At 43.2% G+C, this 7,751-nt stretch overlaps 1 long non-coding RNA gene across 1 annotated transcript in view; it reads right to left on the reverse strand.

Moving 5' to 3' along the window:
* The window catches only part of LOC108444956, a 21,118-nt gene extending 14,560 nt beyond the window's left edge, over positions 1-6,558 (reverse strand). The window contains exons 1-3 of the long non-coding RNA XR_001859675.1: positions 6,368-6,558; positions 3,502-3,635; positions 2,698-2,762 (exon numbers count right to left, since the gene is read on the reverse strand). This is a non-coding gene — a long non-coding RNA (uncharacterized LOC108444956). The remainder of the gene's footprint in view (positions 1-2,697; positions 2,763-3,501; positions 3,636-6,367) is intronic.
* Between the last annotated feature and the right edge of the window lie 1,193 nt (positions 6,559-7,751).

Below are 7,751 nucleotides of genomic sequence, written 5' to 3' on the forward strand. Positions count from 1 at the left end.
CAGGAATAACAGCAAAGTGCTTAAACACACAATATTTTCAGAACAAAACAGATTAAAAAAACGCAGTCTCTTAAAGAAAACAAACCTATGAATACTATAAGTCTCAGCTCTCCAAATCATTATTTTACCTGTCTAAACACATGCAACATTAACGTGTATTTTCATTTTCCCATGCTCTCCTCCTGAAGAGCCCATCCCCTGTATGTCTCAGTGCCACTGACACAGGAGACTGTGCCTATCAGGCCACCTCCCAGGGCTCTGGCTATCAAGGCATCACAGCCAAGTCTCGCAGTCGCCTCTGGCGCTGTAACCCTGTCACCCTGGAACTGACTCTGTGCCAGCCTGTGTCCGGCAGGTCCCCGGGCAGTGCCGCTGCCCAGGCACAGGAGGGGGATCCTGGTCCCTCACAGATGGCCCGTGTCTGCTGAGCGCAGCCAAGGGACATGTACCACTAAAAGGCAGGATGTTTGGCTGGAGGCTTGCAGGCTGGTACAACCCGATCGGGCTGGGTACTGCCACACAGCTGTGTGCTGTTCCCGAGCGTCACTGCAGAGGCCCTCATGAACAGGCCAGCCCTCGCTGCCGTGACCTGTTACAGCTGTGCTGACACATGGCCTTTTATGCTGTCAGCATCCTTACTGAGAAAACCCCATTGTCGCTTTCCATGCCACCTGTGTAGTTTATTTTTTTTTCCTCTTCCAATACATTTATTTGCTGTAATTTTGGATAAATTTTCTCCTTTTCTTGTCTATGTTTTTTACCAGCAACACACTATGAAGACAGTCCTAGCCATTTGGTAATACCAGTGGCAAAGTTGCCTTTGTTTCCTTAGTGCAGAAAGCTTCCTGTGCTCACACTGGAAAATACTATACCCTCAGAAATCTACTGTTGCTTTGTGCCCCATCCAGCATTTCTCTTTCCTCCCTTAGGCAATAGCAGCCACAATCAGTAGTTGCTTCGCCACAAACCTGTGCAGCCCATGGGCCTAAAATGAGACTAACAGAGCAGCTTGCAATTCCTAGGGCTATTTTAGTCTCTCTCCAAACTCAAGTGGACTTTCTTAGTTTGCTGTTTCACACTCAGTCTTGAAAGAGATTTTGGTGAGAGATCTTGCAGTCCCCTTACTCTCTGGTAGGAAGTGAAAGCACTTACTATGATAGCAGCACTGCCTCACCCAAACAGGCTGAGAGACAAGGAACTCTGAGCTAGTCAAACTGCTGAGGTTGAAACTGATTTATAAAAACATCTGTATTTATTTATTTGTATATATATTTCTCATCCTTCCTGTTTTTCCCCCCTCTGCAACCTGACCTTCATGCAAGTTTATTCCTTTGTTGCATTTTTGCTTCACTTCCTGTCAAATTATTTCATTTTATTTAGCTTCACCTGTCAAAATACATGAGCTAATTCTCTCTGTGATGACCTGCCACTGCTTCTTAGTCACCAGTGACAGGATGCAGCAACTGCATACCTGCAAAGCCTGTGCCGTGGAAATCACCTGGGCATCTTTACATACACACAAGCAGGGAATGCAGACCCAGACTGGAATGCCTTGAACCAGGCTTAGCTCTACTCTCAGATGTTGCCAAACAAGAAACCTGCTCTGCCCACAGACATGGTCCTTTCATACCTTTCATCTCTGGGCTGCCAAATGTTCAGTGTGCAGCGTCTAACACAGTAGACGCCACCATCTCTCTGAGTTTTTCCCTCAGCTAAAACTTCCACTGGGGGGACTTATATAGGGGATTTTTGGGAGTGAAACAACATTCTGGTACAATGTAATATGTTCTGAAATAATTTCTTATTCTATGAATTGACTGCAAACTACCTGACGAACAGCAGCTGCAAAGGAAGGAACTCTCTGTAATACTATGATATTTATTTCTGTCATTTTTACGGCTGTGATGCTGGTAGTTATAATTTATCTGACTTCTCAGTCAATGTGCAGAGCTGCCATGGCTCCGTGACACCTTGCAGCACAGGAAGCCCTTGCCTGGCCAGTCCGATGGTTGTCCAGCAAGTCATTACTTGCACTGGGAGTGGTGAAATGCAAAGCCAGAGTATCCTGAGTAAACAGATCCCTCTTTCATCTCCTCTGCAGAAGTGGGTGAGTGAGAATTGGTGTTAAACAAGACTGCGTTGATGCTGTTCAAAGTGATGAGTTTTACCCTTAATGTTATAGTGAGGGAACCCATGTGGTGGCCAGTGATTGATTACCTTCACAAAGCTCATTTTCACTCAGCAGTAGTGAGTTTCAGAAGGGTGATAATAACAGATACCATTGCCTAAGTTCTCTCTCACAGGTTTTCCACTGCCCCATGGAAATCAAAAGGTGATTAATTCCTCTAACAGCTTTTGTGGTACTCTGGAAAAGCTGACATTAAGTGGAAGATACTGCATATTTACCTGTAGGAGCCAAAATCCATAATGGGTGTTTAATAATTAAAACTAAGGGTACTACATCAGCAAAGAACTGGAAGAATGTCTGTAAGGAAATAGGAACAAGGCTCTCAGCAGGGATTCAGGACCTCCACAGAACCAGGAATGAACAGGAAGTCTATGTCCACCTGTGAGCTGGTGTGCTTGAAGAAACAGAATCAGAGCTGGAGGCTTTGGAAGGATGCTTCCTGATGTTGGAGAAGCAGGTTACACAATAACCTGAATTGGAATAAGGAAGAAATAGATAGCTCACATTACCTGTTAAAATAGGCAAATGCTCCTCTTCGGGAGTTTAAGCTGAGGTCCTTCCAAGTATGCACCCTCTTATAAAAGGACAAAACATACAGATTACCAGAGATCCCAAAGGGGTGAAGGAAGCACCTGCTGGGGGCAGTTTGTCAGGAGTGCACCGTCCTCTGTGGCCAAAGGCCCTGTGGTGGCCAAGGCAGGTGCATCCCCGTCTTAGGGGGTCAGATTAGCAGCTTGCAAGCTGTACCCACCACAGAGGCAGCAGTGCTGGGTGAGGGCACTGTTATCCCTCATCCTCTCCCGCTTCCATGCGAGCAGCAGCAGCTGCTCAACCCCCTGCCCCTGGCGCTTGCCTGAGCGGCGCCTCACGGGGTGCACAGTGTCAATAGGAAATGGAAGTAATGAGCCTCAATTAAGCAGCTCCCCATACAGTCGTGGATGAACTTGTCCCAGCAAGAGTACCCAGGCCCAGGGGCTCTGCAGGGAGGTTTTGTGATGTGCAGCTGGTTCAAAGCCATTTGTGGAACGCTGAATATTCCTCCTCCCTGTGGGACACACTTGCCCTTTTGAGTATCACACACATGGGGTGTAGCTGGGGGTGGCCACAAAACAGAGGATATGAATGCCATCCTTTTTTATATAGGCCTGTTTTTATACATGCCTGTTTACCAAGGAGTAAGAATAGACAAAGGGAGAAAAAGTCTCCACCTTCATAAAATCATGAAGGCTTTGGCTGACATAATTCACTCCTGAAACAAAATTTGGCACCATTTTGCTTTGTTCTCGTTATTGTTTATGTAGGACAACACTTACCTTTACTTAGAGAGCCAGCACAACATTTTGTATCTTTTCTTCTTCCCAAGTGAGTCTTCAGTGTGGGATTTACATGGTGGCCAGAACTTTCGCAGCCTTTTCCCTGCAGGATATTTCTGCAGTAATATACAGATCTGAAAAGATAAACCATTTATTCCCATTAAAAGTACTTAGGGAGTAAAAAAAAAAAAAAGTCTTGTTAAATTCAGTATAATTACACTTTGTAAGTTTTTGAGGTTTTTTTTCCACTGGGCCTTTTTTAATCCAGCTGTTTTTGTACAAACTGTGCTCCTAAACTTCCAGCCATGATGGAAAGGGGACATCAGCCTCTGATGTCTCTGAGGTTAGGCCACAGAAACTGTGCTTATTTCCTTCAGGGAAGCAGTGCTGCTTTCAGTAGATGTCACACTTTTTGCAACACGTGAGTCACCGAGTTGACTCTTGCTAAAAGAGCATACAGAGTTTGCAGAACTGTACATATATAAGCTTGTACTCAGTAGTTAGAGCAGCAGCAGTGTTCACTGCAGACCAACATTCAGCTGCATGATAAAATGACCTTGGGGGGGAATTTTGGAGTGGGTTTTGGCAGGAGGTGGACCCCTTGCAAGGTGGCATTCAAAGGAGGAGATGAGAAGTTTAATTAATTCAAGGGCTCCAGGTATTTTAGGAAAGGTTTTTACTGACTGACAGTAGGACAATGTTTGCATAATTGCCCAAGCACGCAGCCTTTGAATAATAATAATAATATTTCTGTTCTCTGAGATACACTTTGTTTTCAGAAGTCACCTGATATCAGCAGAAGCAAAAGACTCATTTTCACAGTTACTTCAAAACAAAAATAATTATGGGAACGCATGCGGAAATTAAAATCTATTGCTGGCAATTTGTGCTAAGAAGCATTCCCTAAAGCTAGACAATTTCAACCATTTCAGTTTGGTTTTTTTACAATTGGTTATCCTCTCTGTATCACTATTTAGGCCTGAGATCTCTTCTTCGTCTGCTCTAATCCCATTCTTTTGCTGTCTTCCATCATGCTAGAGATATTCTAGGTCCTAGACAATGTGTATATTCAATAAATGTAATTAAAATGTAACTACAACTACCTTTTTCATTTTCCTTATCACTAAAAAAAATTACATATTGAACCCTAACAAACTTTATGGATGTGTTTCTCATTTCGAGTCCTATGCAGTATTTACTGAAGACAAATAGGATAATTTCCCACGAATACAACAAACACTGGTACAAATAATATGGCAACATAAAAAAAGCCTGTTTAAAATTTTCAGGAATGTGAGAATCTCTTTGACTGAAGATGTGCAACCCCCAGTCACTGAGGAACCTACTCATCACCTTTCAAACTTCCTGATATCACCACCCAAAGAAACTTCTTTTCTCTGTTCTATCTGTATTTTGAGCTGCCTAGAAAATACTAATTACAAGTTACCTTTCCATATGTTCATTCCTTCCAAAAAGAGCAAACCAGCAAATGTCCAGACAAAGTGTTAAGCCCTGTTAAGCCATTTTTGGGGGATCACCTTCAGAGGCTCCTGAGATTTATTTGTTCACCTTATTTGGCAAAAGTCCATCAGCAAAGTATTTCTGAAAGAACAACACAGCATCTTTTTCTGGTGCTGTAAGTGGGAAGGCAAACCCAGGTACCAGAGCTCTGTGTCTGTCCTCTTTCCTTTCGTGAGTAGTTACAGCACCATGGCAGCACTGCCAAGTCCTGACAGGCTTGGAGAGTGTCACCAAACTGTCCATCAGCCAGTGGGGAAGGATCTGACAGCGAGTTGGAACTTAAGGGAGTGAGAGAGACAACATTTACCTCGAGTGCTGAGCAATCAGGGAAGATAAGTACTGTAATCTGTGTCTCTGCACAGCGACCTTCTTGGCTATGTTCAGTTTTCACTGGCACTTCCTGGGCTTCCACCACTATGACCAAGGGAGGAATGTGCACCTCCTCTCCCCCTATTCTGTCCCTATAAAGAGCTACACATGAAGCTGTCCTCTGCCTCAAGGCTGAGGGCCAGTCTGCTGATGCCAATTATGCCATCAACACCATCAAGGAGGAGAATGTTGCAGTAGGTCTGACCTAGTGTTTAGTATGAGGTAGGCAGTCAGTCAGCTGCTCAGCCTGGTTCCACTCCAAATCAGCTGGTAGGAAGTGAGGGTCAAAAAGAAAGTAATTGGCAATAAATCCTGGCATTTTTTCCTCTCCTCTGCATTCCTCACCCACCTTCATTTCATAGCTTTGCTGTAAAGAGCTGAAGAGAAAAAGAAGTGATTTGAGTCTAAAGCCATTTTTGATAATGTAAATGCACAACCATTTGTACTTTCAAGAATTCAAATCTGCAATTTCAAAATTGAATTATGCCAATCACATATTCCATCTGGCTAAATTAATTGTTAGGAAATCATAAATAAGGATGGCACGGGACCACTTAACGGAAAGACACTGACATTTCCTCCATGGTTTGCTACTATCCTCTGGTCCAAATTGAAGTGAGCTTATGTTCTCAGCTTAGTTTGTCTCTTGCCATAAGAAGTAGTTCTGCTTTAGGAAAAGGTTAGGAAGCAGTATGAGGATCTCACTCATTTATTTCGCCTAAGAAATACATTCTCTTTTGATCTCCTTAGAGGGATGTGTCTTTGTAGGCAGGTTTCACACTGCCAGGGGAGGGGGAAACCAATCATTTACAACTTCATGATCATGGTTTCAAGAATCATCTTGGCTGGGCACTAGCATTAGTCTCTGTACATGTGTCTGAGGGAGCATAGGTTCTCAAAATAAGTAAAAGGCAAACTCAAAGAAGAGAGTAATCTCTTCTGTGTCCTTAGTGAGGAGGAAAAGAAATGGGCTTACCTGCTGCTAGAGGTGTTAAGAAACAGCAAAGTTAGAGAATCCCTGAGAAAAACTGCCCGATGGAGTGTGGAGTGCCTGTTGGTGGAGGTGCTTGACAAGGCACTGTTCCCGGGGAGATGCGGACGCTGTTGAGGACAGAATAAATAACCTCTTGGTAGACAATCCACCCCTGTGAATGGCAAAAATGTTTTACTCCCACAAGCTTTTTGGTTTCTGAGATCTTCTAGCGCTGAGAGCAGTGACAGAATATCTCTGTTCTTCCTACCTCACGTCACATGACAGTACACCAAAAGCAGTAAGGAAAACAGGGAAAATGTAGCCTCAGAGCATGAAACATGGAAAATAAGGATATACTGATGGCATGGGAGCCATTCTTCAGTCTCCAGGTGAAATCCTGGGCCTTGGCAGGCATGCAGACACCTCCTGGGTGTGTGTGTCTGCCTGACACCGGAACACCTGGTAGCACAACCAGCCTGTGGGTCATCCACATAATTCAATGGTCTCATAAATTTTATGAGTTATTATTCAACAACAACCAATAATTAAAAACAAATATGCTGCAGGTAACATGGAGGACATCTGACAAAGTCCAGGAGTAAAGACACCATCTAAAAAAATGAACACAACAGGCTGCCACTGGAAAGAGACAGGCTCTACATGAACCAATGGCTGCCAGAGTTGCTTTCATACGCCGAGAACTTTTCATTTTTAGTGCCCTTCTAAAGAAGCTGAAAATATCCACTAACCCTGAGAACAAACATATCATTTTAAAGCAGAATAGGCCTGTAAGACTTTTTAACACTTGTTCGTTGATTATATTAATGCCAGAATATATTAAAGAAGTGCAATATAAATTTGATTTTAATTGTTTTGTACACACGCCAGTGAAAAGGAACTGATTGGATACAGTTCACAGGCAGTATGTTAATACGTTATTTTCATATGATGATAGCTTTGCATAATCTTTCTTTTTCCAAGATTTAGAAGAACCTGTTGTTAACCAAAGCACAGGAGAGAGGAAGAATACAATTTACATAAAATCGGCTACCCTACACATTAATTAGTAATGTGGCTGAGCGGAAGGTGTGTTCACTTAGTAGAAAGTACACTTTATAATTTATACACCAGCTGTTTCAGTGCTTTCTAGTCCATTTTCCTCCCTGCCTGCCTCTAATGAAATCGTGTTACTGGAGAATTGACTGGGGTGAATTGAGATTTTAATCCCATTGACGCTTCTCTATGGAAAGGCACACTGGTGGGAACTTTTAATGGAAGGTCTGTAATCAGAAGACACTTGTATTCAGTCCCCCACTATAATGACTCTCATCAAATGTTAAAGCCCAGGCAGTGTGCAGAAGGCTAGAATTTCAAGGTTTTTGACCAA

This window comes from Corvus brachyrhynchos, unplaced genomic scaffold (genome assembly GCF_000691975.1).
Source record: "Corvus brachyrhynchos isolate BGI_N302 unplaced genomic scaffold, ASM69197v1 scaffold542, whole genome shotgun sequence".
In the NCBI taxonomy this organism is placed as follows: Eukaryota; Metazoa; Chordata; class Aves; order Passeriformes; family Corvidae; genus Corvus; species Corvus brachyrhynchos.